This window comes from Herpailurus yagouaroundi, unplaced genomic scaffold, assembly GCF_014898765.1.
Source record: "Herpailurus yagouaroundi ecotype Mexico unplaced genomic scaffold, PumYag 28, whole genome shotgun sequence".
Taxonomy (NCBI): domain Eukaryota; kingdom Metazoa; phylum Chordata; class Mammalia; order Carnivora; family Felidae; genus Herpailurus; species Herpailurus yagouaroundi.
The window spans coordinates 132,323,745-132,342,271 of record NW_024412376.1 but is presented as its reverse complement, the minus strand read 5'-3'; positions in this window follow the sequence as shown (position 1 = coordinate 132,342,271).

The following is an 18,527-nucleotide window of genomic DNA, read 5'->3' as shown; positions in this document are numbered from 1 at the left end:
GATTGAAACAAAAATAAAACTAGTCCACATGTGTTTATGGGCAAACCTGGCATTGTTATCAGGCAGGTGAAGGATACGCCTTTTGGAGATTTCGCTTGTATCCCCCGCTGTGGTCATGTCAGGAGAGAGGAGATTTTGCTTCCAGAACTTGAAAAACGTTCTGGTCTGATTGGTGAGCTCTACTTCCCGCCAGTGGTTTCCTTTAATGGACTCCATTTGTAGGATTCTCTTCTGGATGGGCCCTGAATCATGTACTCTCTTTCCAAGAGGAGAAACATTTCCTCCCCTCAGATCTGTGGTCAGTGTTATAGTCCGTTTGGGCTGAATACCACAGCATGGGTAGTTTCTGAACAGCAGAGATTTATTTCTCATAGTTCTGGAGGCTAGGAAGTCCAAGATCAAGAAACTGGCAGATTCAGTATCGGTGAGAACCTGCTTTCTGGCTCATAGATGGCTGTCTTCTCCCCATGTCCTCAGATGGCAGAAAGGGAGAGGGGACTCTCTGGGGTCTTTTTCATAAAAGCCCTAATTCCATTCATTTGGGCTGAATCTCCTCCCAAAGGCCCCACCTCCAAATCCACGTTGGGGATTAGGTTTTTGAGGAGGACACATTCAGTTCACAGCAGCCAGTTTGTGAAAGTCTAATTCTCAGGCTTATTTCCTCTTTCACTGTCTCCAGGTCTGTTTTTCAGGCAAATACTTTACATGAGGAAACAATGGGTTTTAGGTTTGGCTATTCTATTGATTGATCCCTATGGATGTGCTGAGATATTTGTTAAGAATAATATGATTTTTTGTAACTTTGGTTGAATTTTTCTCAGCCTTTAAACTATGGACTGGAATAATGTAAGTTAATCTGCACGAGCTACAAATTTGCTCTGGGTTACTAATGCATATATTTCAACACCCCTGTGAGGAATAAAGTGGGCAAGGATGTTGTCCTGACAGATTATATCAAAATATTGAATGACATAAAATTGTAGCCTTCTCAGGTCCCACCTCTTCTCCTTTTGAAATGCTTACATCTTTAGATTATTTGGATGCATTTCTTCTGAAATGGAGAAAATGCAGAAAAATGCTTAAGATATAAGTTGGTTTTAACAAATCATGGATTTGACAAATTATTGATGATATCTAACTAGCATCAGAAAGCATGACATTACAAATGCTAACAGACTGGGGCGCCTGGGAGGTTCAGTTGACTGGTTAAGTGTCCAACTCTTCATTTTGTCTCAGGTCATGATCTCACTGTACGTGAGTTCGAGCCCTGCATTGGGCTTTGTGTTGACAGTGCAGAGCCTGCTTGGGATTCTCTCTCTGCCTCTCTCTCTCTCTCTCTTTCTCTCAAAACTAAATAAATAAACTTAAAAAAAATAAATGCTAACAATTTAAGGGTATTAATTTGATACATGTCCTGATAGCTGCATAGAACAGATGAATAGATTAGGTAATTTAGAGTTACATTTTCCAATCTATTGAGTCTGGCAAGAAACAATGTCTAATAGTGGAAGCACATTGAGTTACGTTTGAAATTTGTGGCCTATATGCAATGTAATACTACATTTAATATGTTAAGTATATATCAGCATATATATTTATTATTTTCTTTTCCTGTTTGACTTTCTTGTCTAATTTGTATTTTTCTTTATTCTCATTTAAAAGTATATGTGTTTATTTACATTTTACTGTTTTATTGTATATAATTTGTGGAGGTATTTAAATATGTTAATTACGGTGGGGTAGAAATAATAATATAACCCAGTGATAATTTATCTGGTAAGTATCTGTTGGGCCAGTGATAATATATTTGCTAAGTATTTACTGAAACAATTTATATGAATAGCATGATTCTTGGGGTGCCTGGGTGGCTCAGTCAGTTAAGCGTCCAACTTTGGCTCTGGTCATGATCTCACAGTTCACAAGTTTGAGCCCCTCAAGCCCCTGTGCTGACAGCTCAGATCCTGGAGACTGTCTTCAGATTCTGTGTCTTCCTCTCTCTCTGTCCCTCACCTGCTTATACTCCGTCTCTCTCAAAAATAAATAAAACATACAAAAAAGAACTAAATATATTTAACTGCCCTCTCTGTTAAGATCTAACACCGAGAATTACTTTTCTAAAGAAAATAATGCAAGTGACTTTTCAAAATAGATTTTTGTTTGATTAAGTCATCTGACGTACTCTTTCTCTGTTTAATTTCTGAATAGGTCAAGCTTTGGAAAATAAATAACAGTCATGGCAGATTTTTCCTTTTTCATGAATTATTGTGATCTGGCTTGGAAAATATTAATACAGACCATTTATATGATCTTTCAAATGCCTCTGCGTAATGTTCATAATACATTTAGTGAATTATTCAGCTGAGTTCATTAACAAGCCATTTAGACACCAAAGATCCAAGCCAGCTCAATAAAATGATGTAGTCCATAGCTCAGTTTCTCAATTATTTCATTTACTTGTCCTTATGCACAGAATGCTGATGTAAGCCTCTCTTGTGAGATAACCGTAAGTTGTTCACATGGGCACATACATCTGCACTCCACCTACATTAGCAAAGCCAGTGCCATTTCCACAAAGCACTGTATAACTGATGGTTTTCTCCAGAAAGACTTACTGTTCTTCTTCTAATTCAAACAGATGAATATAAATGCCTCTACACAAAAGCCAACGAACCTTAGTATGAAATAGTAGTTTGTATTGACAGACTTCTTCGTAAAACTGAGAAAGGAGCCAGGAATCCGGTGTTCCATCCTTAACACGATGGATGATTTCAGTAGATTTTATTCTGGAGCCTGTATCAGTTTGAATCCTATTAAGCAGACTCCATCTTATTAGCAGGATAAACTGGGACAAGTTAACATTTTATGTAACTAAATTATCTCATCTGTAAAATAGTGACAATGATAGTATCTAGCCCAAAGAGTTGTTGGGATGATTACTATATGGGTGAACATTAAACTCTTGGAATAATATCTGGCATATCATGAGTGTTGTATAAGTGTTTGTAGTTGTTGTTGTTTTTACTTGTTCTTAAAATTCAGTGTGTTATAGACTGAATTGTGTCCCCATGAATTCATATGTTGAAGACCTAACCTCAAAGTGTGACTGTATTTGGAGACAGGGCCTTCATGAAGATAAAGATTAAATGAGGTTATAAGCATGTGACCTTACTCCAAGAGAACTGGTATCTTTATAAGAGGAAGAGATGACAGAAATCCCTCTCTGTAGATTTTCTTTCAGAAGTGACATTTCAATATATCAAAGCAAATTAAACACGTGCTTATAGAAATATACCATTATGAATCAATTACATAGTTAATATCGTTTGAAAGCTTTGTTTTTTGAAATAGCTATGGCAAAAATTCAGTTTTCACAGGTTTGAATCATTCAAACCATATTCAGTTATCACAGGTTTGAATCATTCTGACCACAGTCCACACCATGGACTGACCATAGTACGACTGTTATTTAAGTAGTTTGCATAGGTAAATTTCACCAGCTTTTAGGAACATCTGATATATCATTTAAAACATAGTCTGTTGTTCTAATATACTTATCTATCTATCTATCTATCTATCTATATATATTATCTTATCTATATTGTAAATCGCAGTTTTTGTAATGGTTTACATTACACGTTGCATTTTTTTCCTCTTCAACTATATGTTAAATATTTTGGGGTAAGAGTCATATTTATTTTTCACAATATGCTATATTAGAGTTGTCAAAAGAGTTAGAGATTGTGATGTCAATCAGTTTATTTTGTGCTTTAAACATATTAGGTCTGTGAAGCATACTTAATTCACATGAGATAACAGGACTAATAAGGTTAGATCATTTGTCTTTACCTTATAATATTTTTATGTTTCTTACAGAATTGGTACAGTAATATGCACAAAGTTAGTATTTAATACATTTGGTCATTTATAAAGGAACTACCCTTTGAAGACCCAGTATGTTTTGAGTACTGAGTCAAGAATTGAAAGTACAAGATAAGTTAGCAACATTGCTGCCTTTTGGACCAGTGTTCACAGTTTAAATCAATCACAGTTTTAGTCATGTTACTATCAAGATATTTATAAATATATCTGACTTTAATTCTTCCTGTTAGAGTTTATGCATTTTTACTCTTATTTTAGTCACCCTGCAGCATTTTATGAGTGATGAATTGGCGGAAAGTGATGTCACTTACATACACTTGCTACAAGTTACTGATTTATTTGGCCACCGGTACAGAAAATTAACAGGAGTGAATTGGATAACTAAGCAATAGATGAACATTTCTCAAATCAGCTTTTTCATGGCACGTCAGCTCACTAATCTTGGACACATCTTCTCCTGAGCCTCTCTACAAATGTAGGGTCTTTTTAGAGCTAAAATAACAGCTAAATTCTTCCTATGTGAAAAGCCATTGCTGTTTGAGGTTTACCAAGTAGCATGCTGGAACTGGCTTCTGCCAGTTTTACAAAATTAGTTGCATTAAATCACTTCTACTCAACAGTCATCACTTCCCAATTATACTATTACATACTTGCATTATCTATGCTATTAAGTAAGATGATTTATATCTATTGTATCCATATGGATACTGAGATACTATATAATACTATATAATATATAATACTATATATTCTAATACTAATATAGTATTATATTAATATATAATATTATAATATTATATATTATAACATTATTAGTATAATAATATAATATAGTATTATATTAATATATAATATATATAATACTAACATATATATACTATATAATACTATATAATATTGAATGTTGTATCCATATGGATACTGAAATACTATATAATACTATATAATATACAATGGAAATACTATATAATACCACTGTGCTTGTAACCTGAAAGCATCTGTGGTGGGACAATTTACACCGCAGAAACTGGCAAACTCTACAATTGAGGATTTGGTCTACTGTTTTGTTGATTGTTTTGTCTCCAGAAAGTGGTGGAGAAAATGAGAATAAAGTAGAGTGACCGTAAAATGGAGTCATTCTGTTATATTATGAATGGCACAAAAAAATTTGAGGAAATATCAGTGTGCAAAATTATTGTCTGATTCAAAAAGGTGTCACTTACATTTCTTATAGATAAGTAAACTTCCAATCTTCATCTTCATTGTTTACTTTTATCTTACTTGTTACAAAACCAAAAATATCAGCCAACATTCATGTTAGCACTGCACTTGCTCATCAGCTGCCGCCATAAATTGGCTACAGATATAAGAGGTTGGCAAAGATCAATAACAAAATCTATGATAGTCTATTGGTTATATAGAGTTTATAATAAAGAGTTATATATACTTTATCATTTGTAAAGTGTGTGCTACACATCCTAATAAGTGAATATATATATGTATATTTATACACAGGCAAGTATACACACACACACACACACACACACACACACACACACCTCTGTGGGAAAGATGGTTGCTGAACATTTACCAACACACCACAAGCGGGCATACCTACCCATTCCAGATAACTGATTTTTATATATAGTATGTCACATATGCCATTTACAGATGCTGTATTATTTATGCTCTTACATATGCCATTGATATAAAATATAATTAATATCTAGTACTTTTCAAAATAAAATATTTGCCAACTTAAGTCTCTTGATTATTGAGTCAAAGTTTGCACTGGCCCAGCCGCTCCTTTTCGAGAAGGAGAAAGCAATAGCATTTATGTCTGAGTCCTATTTCTGCTGGAATCTCCAAAATCCTGTTTTTTTAAAGTCTACTCGTGATTTTTATCTCCTCTCACTTGTCTCAGTGCTTCTTTTACTTTATTTGGTCCAAGCACCATGACCACAAATCCATTTGCTTTCACTTTTCTCCAAACCTCAGACAACCATGGAAGAATTAGTACTTCTTGAAGCAATTGTCACGCTTCAAGAATTTTTTAATTATTGATTTCAGAATTTCTTAATTATTGATGCCTCATCAATTTTTCCTGGTAATGGTGTATTGGCAAGTAAACAAAGACATGCATAAATCATAGCGCCATGACTCATGGAAGAAAGTCTCCATAGCTTTTTTCAAGTGAGGAGGAAATCCATTAATAATTCCGTTTCTTTGGTTGCATATTTTAGCATGTTTTTAGTGTTGCGTGGTTGCAAGTCAGGCTTCCTTGCCAGAATGCAGAGGGAAGTTGGATGGGTGCAGACATCTGTGACTATAATGAAGCAGGGTTAGTAGTCATTTATTTTAAATACGAATTGTGGAGAAGTACCATGATAATGAGACAAATTAAAAAGTTAATGACGGTTGCACAGCTATAGATTGTTGATTTTTAAATTATAGATAAACAAATATGCTTGGTGGAATTTTCCTATTAAGGGGGTTATTCAGTTTAATCCCAAAATTTTTGAAGTTTATTTATTTTGAGAGAGAGAGAGAGAGCACGAGAGAGCACGGGAGGGGCAGAGAGAGAGGAAAAGTGAGAACCCCAAGCAGTCTCTGCACCATCCACACAGAGCCTGATGTGGGGCTCCATCCCACAAACTGACATCACGACCTGAGCCGAAATCAAGAGTCAGATGCTTAACTGACTGAGCCACCCAGGTGCCCCAGTTTAATCCAAATTTAATAAAATACTTCACTTATTAAAAATCTGTTATATACATTAAAAACTACTTAATGAATTCCAATAGTATTTCCTGTAGTACTAAAAATGTCCTACTGAATAAACTGACAGCTTTTAATTTAGAAACGTACGGTCTTTCCGAGTTACTAGAGAAGCAGGTCAGGATCACATGAAAGGTATCTGTTGAGACATGCCAACTTAGTACTATAGATAATAATGCTACTAGTTGACAGTTGATAAATACAATAATTTAAATGCATGGTATTTAAAATACAGTAGGTGTTGTTTTAGTGTTTTACATATAAATTCTAATTTAAGCTTCAAAACAAGCCCAGCAAGCCTTAGGGTCTTTTTTCCTAAACAGTCACAAAGAGTACAAATAACTTACCGTATGAGGTAGCTGGTAGAACTAGGATCTGAACCTGGATGGTCCTCCCCAGAGTCTGTGCTCTTAATTCTCATTCTATACCCCTGAGGCAGAAGTTCTAAACGTCGCTCTTCAAGAGCACTGGTCTTCATGGAACAGTTAGGGCAAGAATTGGACTTGGAGTTGGGTAAGTTTGAATAAGAGGGAAAGTATGTATTCATTCAAAATATATTTGTTGAGCTGTCTTTTTGTCCCAGGCCCTATGGTAGATGACCTAGATGTAGGTCCAAATGAGATTGATCACATGAAATTTGCATTCTAGCATTAAAAGGACTTGAGGTACAGAGATAGCATGAGCATATTTTAATGATAGGATATGCATCATGGGACCACTTTAACAGAAATGTGTTAAATATAAATATGAAATATAAAGATATATTTTATATACATATAAATCAGGAAATTTATAAATATAAATAAGGACATTAGGAGAATTTAGAAGTTCTGTGTGTTTATGACATTTTGAGTTATCCTAAAAAAAAGATCCCTAAAATGAATATTTTGAACTACATATCTGTTGGACATTTTATCCTGCAGAGCAGTGTACCTTACCAAGATTTGGGATGAGTGACGGTTGTGCCTTTCTTGAAAAGCTGGAAGATGGGTTTGGAAATGCAGGCACGTGCCTAGTCAGATCAGTTTTTATAAAAACAAATTATGAAACTCGAGAATCTGGAAAACGGTTTGTTTAAAACCACCTATGCCTGTATAACCCTTAGAAAGGTGCACACGTCTTAGTTTGAAGAGCACGGATGTATTGGGCCCACCGCTGCAGTCTGTGGTCCTGGCCTTTGGCCCCAAGTTTAAGGTCCTCATTGAGGCAATCTTTGCTCTGAGCAAGGACTGTCCTGGGCCATGAGTCATCTTAATTCTCAGAGGTCTCTCACCAGGCATTCCAAGCTTAGGTTAGCCACCAGGGTGGACTCGTCTATCTGCATCCTTGCTACTTCCATAATTCACTGTCATGCCATATTAGAATGCAGTGCTGAGCCCTGGTTGAGGTTATTCTTTTCTTTTCTTTTGCTTTCTATTTTAGAGAGAGAGAGAGAGAGAGAGAGCATTAGCAGGTGAGAGGGACAGAAGGGGAGAGAAAGTGAATCCCAGGCTGGGTCCACACTCAGCATACAGCCATAGACTGACACAGGCTCCCACCACCAGGAATCCCATGACCCTGGGATCATGACCTGAGTTGGAGACTCAACTGACTGAGCCACCCAAGTGCCCCTGATTGAGGGTCTTCTAATGGCCTGTATATTTAAATCTCCTCTTACTTTGCCCAGGAAAAGAGGGCTCTAGCTCTGACATTGCTGGTATCCCCATACATGTCTTGATGTTTAAAACAGAGTCTATTCAAGGTATGGACTGAAATGTGGAATAAAGGGGTGAGAAGAGAAGGATACAGGGGTCTGATCAATTCTATCATCCCTTTTCCCAATTTCTAGGATAGAAAAGGCAGATTTAGTGTTTCCACCTTCCTCTGCATGACCTCCTCCCTTCTAGCTTCGTATAGCAAGACTAATAGGCTAGTTTTTTTTGATAGAACTAAATAAAGCTTGGGGCATAGGAGATACTTAATGCATAATTGTTGAATGATTGCTTGAATTAGTGAAAAGATGATTATCTATATTGTAATTGGTAGAATCTGATTCCTCATGCTTGATTATAGGTACACTAGTATAATAGCTCTCAAGACAATTTCTTCAATTCCAAAACCCTACATTGTCAGTCAAAATATGAAGGCCATTTCATTAATAACAGGCTAAACCAGTGATTCCCATCCTACCTCTAATCCATTACATCAACCTCTCTCATCATCCAAAAGGAAAGATTTTGATGACTAACAAGGATATCCTCATGGAAATGCAAAACAGGTAAGCACATTGATATATATTTTTATATTTATGTATGTATGTATTTATTTATTTATTTATTTAAACGTTTCATTTATTTTTGAGACAGAGAGAGACAGAGCATGAACAGGGGAGGATCAGAGAGAGGGAGACACAGAATCCGAAGCAGGCTCCAGGCTCCGAGCGGTCAGCAGAGAGCCTGACGCGGGGCTCAAACTCACAGACTGCGAGATCATGACGTGACCCGAAGTTGGACGCTTAACGGACTGAGCCACCCAGGTGCCCCTGATATATATTTTTAAGTTCCCATTAAAATTTATTCACTATTTAATTTATTTAAAGTGTATTGAATTCTCATAATCAATTTAGCAATTAATTTAATTTCTGTACAATGGAGTAGTTATTTTTGGCATTTCAAACTAACATGGCAAAACTAGAAATCTTGCTCTTCCATTCTCAGCTGCTCTTTCCTGGGCTTAACTTATCTTGGTCAATGGCACCACCATTTACCCAGTTGTTCTGTCCAAATGCACAGAAACCATTATTGATCCTTCTTTCCTCATCTCAACCCATAATTCAGATCTGTCGGTTTCACCTCAAAATTTCAAAATGTATATTGGATGTCAATATATCTTTAATTACGGTTAGACTGCTCCCAGACTAGATCTCAGTAACCATCTTTTCTTAGCAGTATCATGTTCCTCAATTGATTCCAGAATAGGCACTTCATACCTGACTACTCTTTGTCCATTATCCACCACCCTTCATTGCATCCTTTATAGTGCTTATCATTCTGTTTGAATATATCATGTGTTTTTTTCTTTATGTATCTTATTATTTTTGTCCTACTAGAATGTCAGCTCCATGAGAGCAGAGACCTAGTTCTGCCTCTATTGTCTAGAACAGGTCCTGATGCCTGAGATTCAGGATGTATTTACAGAATGAATAAATGACCAAATAAGAGAATCCTGACGATAAGAGAATACCTTAAAATTTTTCTGAACAGAGGAACCATATGATCAAAAATCCAATTTTGATGGGTCATTCTGGCATTGGGAAGACTGGAGATCGGAGGTAAGTATGGAGAGTATTGTAATGTCATGGGTAAGACATGCTGGTGGCCTTAGCTAAGGTAATGATGTAGAAATAGAAAGAAGGGTGGTAAATTTGTGGAAGGCTAATGAGACAGAATAAATGTGACTTAAATGGTTAGATATGACCAAATTAGGAAGAGGGATGGGGTTGGGTAGACTGCTGGGTTTTCAGCTAGGGGACCTTGTAGTGCTGACATAGGACTCATAAAAAAGTTGCTTTTTGCTACTTTCTTGCTTCTATTCTTGCTAAGATCTGCACCCACACTCCACTTTACAGATGTCTTGTAATGCAAACAGCACATGTCCTCCTTGTAAGGGACAAGGAATTAATGATTTTGCTAGAAGAGATAACATCTAAGGAAGGATGAGGTGAGAAGGATCAGATGAAGCCATCATATGTGTATTCCAGACCATTGGAGCCAAATATCTTTACACCAAGGTCCCCTGGCTCCAAAACTAACACCTATGCCCTCATCTTTGTTCTGACCGGTTCTTAGATGCCTGAGGGGACACATACACCAGATTGCCGTCCTCAGTAAAACCTCCCCAGACTCCGAACAAAGACGAGACTCATGCTCTTCCTTTCTGAGTCTCCCAGAAGCTCCACCTGTCTCTGTATATCTTCAGGAAACTCTGCGGTCACTTCCTGCCATCTCCAGCTTGATTTCCATCCTACGGGAAGCCAAGGACCCTCTTGGCTGGTCTTGCAGGACCTCCTTGGGGTCCTTGGATCTGGCTTGCCAGCATCAGTGCTGATTCCTGAGATAAGGAATATAAAAAAACATGTTGGAGTATGGAAGATCCCATTATATACATCATCTTTGAAATATTTCTAGAATATTCTGTTAAAGATATTTAGAAACTGTTGAAAATAGAGGCTCTGAATATAAGAAGAATGGCTATAACTGGAGGTTCAACTTTGTGAGTCATTTGCTTAAATTGGGATGCTGACATTAGGCTAACCAAGTATGGAGTATGGAGAAGCAAGGATGAAAGAAGGCTAACTCCTAGGAACCACTAATATTTGAGAAGTGGACTGAGGGTGGTGATGTAATAAAAAGGACACTGAATGTTTTCTCTCAACAACATTTCAAATGATCCCTTTTCATGTACTCATTATTTCATTCAGATTGAACCTTTTTGAATATGCTCTGTGTTTTCTCACAGGCATTCTCCTGTTTATAATATAGTTTCCTTTCCCCGGAATGCTTCTCCATTTTTTACTGAATTAAATGGTGTCTGTTTCTTAATGCCCACTGTAAATATTTGCTTTAGCATTAAAACTTGCTCAGATTCCTCTTACACTGTACATTCTTTGTGAGAAAAGACAAGTCTCTTTCCACATTATTCTATGAACATAGCGAGTTTTCAATGAATATTTAATGAATAAACCTGTGGTAGATGCCTTAATGTCCCCAATTCTTTCCTCCTCCCTGTATCTGTGTTCTTTGATACTTTTTTTTGGGGGGGGGGCGAGAGTGAGAGAGAGTGAGAGAGCATGCACACAAGTGGGGAAGAGGCAGAGAGAGAAAGAGGGAGAGAGAGAGTCTTGAGCAGGCTCCATGCTTAGCTCAGAGCCTGGCACAGGGCTCGAGCTCACAAAGCATGAGATCATGCCCTGAGCCCAAATCAAGAGTTGGATGTTTAACCCACTGAGCCACTCCAGTGTCCCTGCCATCAAATTTTGTGATGCTTTTTCGCTCTGCCACTGGCCTCATCGATGTGACTTTCTTTGGCCAATGTTAGGCAGAAGTTAATGGTATGCCTCGTCCTCAAGAGACCTTGCATGCCTCTGCCTGGTCTGGGGCTCCTGAGAAGGAGGTCCCTGGGCCTGTTTGCTAATTGTTTGCTAATCCCAGAAAAAGGATAGCAGAAAAAGGATAGTGGAAAAACTTTGTGTCACTCTAGCCAAGACCAGTATAGATCAGTGGAGCCTGCAAAAACATGAGAAATAAACAATTTTTGTTGAATGACATTGAAGTGTCATGATTGTTTGTGATGATTTTATGGCAGCGATTTTAGAGCGATAATTTTATGGTAATAGCTAACATAATTTCAAAGTGGATTTTTTTAATAGAGAAGGAAAATGGTGTCTCTGCAACTTAAAAAAAAATGAGAATTACCCAATAACAAAGAATAGAGTCACCTATAATATTACATGAACAGACTTTTTAAACCAGCTTGCAATAACTAACATGTTCAAATGAGTGTTATCCTTCAGAGCCCTCCTCTTGTGAGAGACTATTCACTTATTTTAATCATGTTGCTGTAGGTTAAGGATTTCTCTTTGTGAATTACTTGCACAGTCAGTGTTTGAATCAGCAAGGAACATCTGGGTTATTTACTTCACACTCATATCTTGAGAATACAGAAAACCAAAGCTTCATTTTAAAGCTCATTAACACACTTGTGATATAACAATTGGATACTGATCCAGGCAGCTTTAACACCCTCAGCTTGATTAACAACTGACAACTGGCCCTGACCTCCCTTTTCTTAGAGCATTTACTTTAGAAAACTTGCAATTGTAAAGTCTTTCTTTGCTCCTTAGAGGTAGAGATTCTCAGCCTCTTGCCAGTTTTACAACCCAGAAATGTCTTTGTCAAGTACCTGAGAGCCATCCCTTTGGAATGGAATCACTGGGAAAGATAGCACTCCTATCTTTCCGTCTCTGTGAGAGGGTAGAAGCCTAATTTAGAGAAACACCAATTAGCAAACACAGATGGCCTGATCTCATTGACCAACCGCCCTCTTCAGTTCTCAGGTGCACTTTTACTAACTCACTTCAGCACTTTAAAACCCTGCCATCTTTTGTTCAATGTCTCTCTCCTACTGCGGTAATCTTGAGTAAGTCTTCCTTGCTTTTCCCTTCTTTTCCCTTTCACCCTCCTTCCCTCCCTCCCTCCCTCCCTCCCTCCCTCCCTCCCTCCCTCCCTTCCTTCCTTCCTTCCTTCCTTCCTTCCTTCCTTCCTTCCTTCCCCACTCTCTTTCTCTTCTTCCTCTCCTCCTCCTCCTTCTTCCTCTTCTTTGCATAACAATCTAACCTAATTTTCTCAAAACAAACCCAGCATGCATACCTTTTAAAAATTATTATTACTGTAACCAAACCCAACAGGAATAGTAAAATTGAAGTGACTTCATGCAAATTCTTTTTTTTTTTTAATTTTTTTTTCTACGTTTTTATTTATTTTTGGGACAGAGAGAGACAGAGCATGAACGGGGGAGGGGCAGAGAGAGAGGGAGACACAGAATCGGAAACAGGCTCCAGGCTCCGAGCCATCAGCCCAGAGCCTGACGCGGGGCTCGAACTCACGGACCGCGAGATCGTGACCTGGCTGAAGTCGGACGCTCAACCGACTGCGCCACCCAGGCGCCCCTTCATGCAAATTCTTATCTGAGCAGCTCTCAAACTTCAGCTTTCCTTTGCTCTCATTACTTTTGAGGATTTTAGGTTTAGTTTTTTTTTCTTAACACACTGAATTGGCACTTTAAGATTTGAAGGCACATACATCTTCAGGGAATGAACTTTTCTTCTTTCAATCCATCCTCTAAAATTTTACTAATGTTGAAGTAACATTCTTTCTCCATAGAGGCTTAAGATGTTTAAAAGTAAAATACAGGGATTTTTTTTTTCAATGTAACTCTGACATAAAGTATATTTTGTATTCCTTTTGAGTATGCTATCACACAACATCGGTAGTGAAATATTTGAGGTAGGCAATTATGTTCCCTTAGAGGGATCTCTCTTAAAGATGCCACAATCAATCATCATTATCAGTAACAACAAAAACAACAGGGAGGGGCGCGTGGGTGGTTCAGCTGGCTGAGCATCCAGACTCTTGATTTCTGCTCAAGTCATGATCTCGTGGTTAGCGGGGGTTTTGGGTTGACAGCATGGAGCCTGCTTGGGATTCTCTCTCTCTTCCTCTCTCTGCCCTGCCCTTGCTTGTTCTCCCCCTCTCCCTCTCCCTCTCCTTTTTTTCTCTCTCTCAAAACAAATACATAAACATAAAAAAAAAGACAGGAATCAAAATTATCTTTGATAAAAGTACCATTGGAACTTCTGAGGCTTTTTGAAGGAAATTTCGAGATTCTCAAGGTTTGTTTCCATTGACTATATTAATTTTAATTAATCATTTGGAGCCAGCTTTAAAGTGTTTCCACAACTGTGTAAACAGTTGCCTTTTTTGAGGCCAGTTTTTTTTTTTTTTTTTTTTTTTTTTAATAATGTGAGGGAGAGAACAGAGATTTTTCTGGGTCTAAATTAATCGCAAGCTGAGGAGAGAAATAAACTAAGGTTTAAAAAATTGCTTTTATAAGACAGAAAGATATTCATAAATGGCAGGCAATATTAACTTTTTTTTAGATAAAATATAAAGGGAAGAGAGCATCTTTTTCATAGAAACATACAAAAAGGAGGAATAGTGGAGAAGAGAGAAGTTTCTTATATATCTAATGAATCTCGAATACTTGTTAAGCACAGGTATGAGGCCTTCTGCATTGATCACTAAGCTGCACCTGGTAAGTTAATTTTACTTTTTGAATCATAATTTGGGACACTTATCCTGGTAGTTATACATCAATGCAGAGAGGACAGTAATTAATTGCTTATTATATACTGAAACCGGTTTTAAAATCTTTCTGGTATGACTGTAGTGAGCTGAAGTTCGGCTACTCCATAAGGAAACAATAGAGTAAAAGTGTCACACGGTGTGGTCGTAGAATTGGGAAGAAATCAGAGATTGGGGGAAAATATGAGTGCCAAACAGTAAAATTAGAAGGAAATGATCTTGGTAGAAGAGAGGGAATAAGTTAAACACCTTGCTAGCGTTTCTATGGCAGTGTCAGCAGGTGGCGATAGTGTGCTTCTGATAGATGACAGTAGGTTGTAAAAGCTGAGGTTTGATGGGTAATGCAGATCTGCTCTCTGCAGGGTTTCTAGAGATGGAAAAAATATGCAGTCTAGTAAAAATCGGAGATATATACCTCTTTTAGTATATATGTATTAAAAACATGCACATAGAGATAACCATTTGTATCTGTAATTACAAACGCAGTCATGAGTTATTTCTAAAGAAAAGTGCCTAATAATAAAAGGGTGTACTTAAAATCACCTAATGTAAGTTAAAAACAACAACAACAACAACAACTTCCAAACCTCAGTTTTCTTAAGTTTCTTTTAAGTTCTAGACTAATCTATCTGCCAAGGGCCACAGTATTTTGTAGGTAGATAATTAAGAAAATTAACAGGGTGCTATGGAGCTGGGCTCCTCAAATTTGAACATGATGCACATCACCCAAGGATCTTGTAAACTGTAGATTTTGATTCAGTATATCTGGGTGCACCCTGAGAATCTGCATTCCTAACAAGTTCCCCAGTGATGCTGATGCGGTCAGTCCTCATACTACACTTCCAATAGCAAGACTATTGAGGAATTCATATCAGACGCACGTCTAGCCTGGGTAATCTTTAATTAGCTCTGTGACCTTGGCAAGGGCATTTCATCACTTCGATTCTCTAATAATGAAACGACAAAAAAAGTAATCTCTCTTCTGTTTTTTGTTTATAGCAACTATCTTAGAATCCTATAAAATCCTGAATCATCTACCAAAGAAAACATTCAGTTATATTTTACATGTATTCAGATAATAAGTTGAGCATGTGGACTTGAAAATTTTAGACCATGCCTCACACGTGAAAATAAAATTATTGGCTAAGTGTGTAAAGTTTATTTAATTCAGATCGTATTTTCTGGGTTAACTCTTAACCCAAAGACACCATTAAAATATGAAGTAAGTGCCGTGAAAGGTATCTAAAATGAAAGCATTAACAGCAACTCTGAAAGCCGGGTAAAGTACTTCCCTAGAAGAAAGAATGAAAAAAACAACAATTCTAAATAATGTCACTATGATTTTAAGTAGCGCCCCAAGATGGAATGAGAAAGCAATCGTTACTCATTTAATTATGTGATTATAATAATAAATTAAGATCCCAATGGGAATATAGAGATCAGTACAGAAAGCTTACTTGGTGCCTGTGACGTCAGGGGGTGGAGCTAGCGCTGGGCTGACCAAACTCTACTCTTTAGGTCAAGTCTCCCGGCTAGTTTGATACCTGATCTCTTGTTTGACCAGAGAAAAAGTTTCCTGATGCATACTGCTTGTCCATATGTGTCTCAGCAGCAGGACACCAACTAACAGCAGTTTTATTTGATTGGGCATTTGTTACTTCGGTAATTAATGCTTGCGTGTTAAACAACGGAGTAGCTTCAATAAATGGCTTCTCAGACCGGCAGGCAGAATGAAGCAGGATGCATCCACAGGCTTCTATCCAGAAGGGCGGTATTCAGTCGTCCAGTCGTTCAAGTATTGTTTTCTCTTCTCTTAGTGGTAACTTTGGAAGTTCATTTCCTAAGGTCTTATTCTAGTACCAGTTTAGTGACCTGGGTTTGGGCAAGTTATTGCCATGTCTCCAAACCTCAGTTTCCTTGTCTTTAAAATGCAAATATTGGCAGAGCATAACTTTATAGGGTTGCTGAGGAGATTAAGTGAGATAAGATAATGGAAACACAGTTCTGTATGGTGAGCCATCAATGCACTGGCTGCTATTGTTACTTTTGCCGTTCTTGTTTTGAGCAGCTCTTATTTCTGGGTTGGAGGAATGGATGCTAGAGCATTTCTGATCTCTCAGGTTGTGGTTACTTTGGGACGACACTGACATCGATAGCCACCAATAGCCAGAATTCAACTGTCAGCTGTGGACCATTAATACAGTTTCATGGCTTTAGCCTTGTTTTAAAGTCGTATTTTTCCTGTAGTTATCATTTTAATCTTTGGCAAAGATTTCATCCTCTCTCTTTTTTTTTAATTCTTTTTTGGTGTTTATTTATTTTTATGACAGAGAGAGACAGAGCGTGAGCCAGGTGGGGCAGAAAGAGAGGGAGACACAGAATCTGAAGCAGGCTCTAGGCTCTGAGCTGTCAACACAGAGCTCATTGTGGGGCTTGAGTTCACAAACCGTGAGATCATGACCTGAGCCCAAGTTGGACGCTTAACTAACAGCCACCCAGGCACCCCAAGATTTCATCCTCTCTTAACATGGAGTCATGTTAACTGGTTAATTACTCTAACTCTTCAGGTGATTTAGTAAATATTTTTAATATTTTGGATCATCGTCATTACTAATAACTTGTGCAGTTTTGTTAAGAAAGCAGTAACTATCGCTTGCGTTTTTCACATTGACCTTTAAAAAGCATGAAAGCTGAATTTTTCTATAGATAAATTCTCCTAAAGGTCAATCTAAATATAAAAGTGCAGGTGCACTTAGTGAGTTTCATATATTCTGTATGCTTCACCAGAGCTATCTTTTGAAAGGCACACAGCAATTCCATAAGGTAGGTAGGTAGACATTGTCATCCGCATTCCATGAATGAGGAATTAGGTTTAAAATGCTGCTTCAGTTATTCGTCCACAGTCATGCAATTTACAAGCAGCAGAGAGGAATGCCAGGCCCAGCCCTCATTATTCCACATCAAGTACTCTTTTCAAAACACAAAGAATCTTTGAACTCAGCTGTAGGGTCTGGCGGTGCGCTACAAGGGGATGCTGTGTTCGACTCTGAGCAGGTATATTAGTCTGTACTATGGAGTAATTAATTGCAAGTTGTGAAAATTATAAATCTGAGAAGTGCTGTCGATAGGAGGAGCAGACTCTTGGTGCAGATGGTGAATTGGAGGTGGGGCGAGTGTCAGACAAGGGCTCCAGGTTTCCTTGCTCTACAGATGAGCAACTGAGGTCCTGACAGATAAAACCGCTAAGACCCCACTTAGGGAGGCAGTGGACAGACCAGCTCTGAGACTTACATCTCCCCACCCTAAGTTGCAGGTTTTTCACTTGATGTCTTCATGTAAATTAGTATTTTCAGATAGCCTAGTCATTTTAAAATCAGGTAACTATTTTTCTCAGATACATGAAACACCAGAAGGCGCCTGGGTGGTGGCTCAGTCAGTTAAGCCTCTGACATTGGCTCAGGTCATGATCTCATGGTTTGTGAGTTCAATCCCCACGTTGGGCTCTGTGCTGACAGCTTGGAGCCTGGTGCCGGCTTCCGATTCTGTGTCTCCCTTTCTCTCTGTCCCTTCCCTTCTCATGCTTTGTCTCTCTCAAAAATAAGTAAACATTGGGGCGCCTGGGTGGCTCAGTCGGTTGAGCGGCCGACTTCAGCTCAGGTCACGATCTCTCACTCTGAGTTCGAGCCCCGTGTCCGGCTCTGTGCTGACCACTCAGAGCCTGGAGCCTGCTTCCGATTCTGTGTCTCCCTCTCTCTCTGCCCCTCCCCTGCTCATGCTCTGTGTCTCTCTCTGTCAAAAATAAATAAACATAAAAAAAAGTAAACATTTAAAAAATTAAAAAAAAAAAAAAACTACAGAAAAGGAAGTCCTTTTCCCCAAGGAAAGGACATAAAGAGTAAGTAAAATATTTAAGAATTGCTATACTGAAGTGAATTTTTGTTGTATGTTAGTGTATATATTGATGCCACT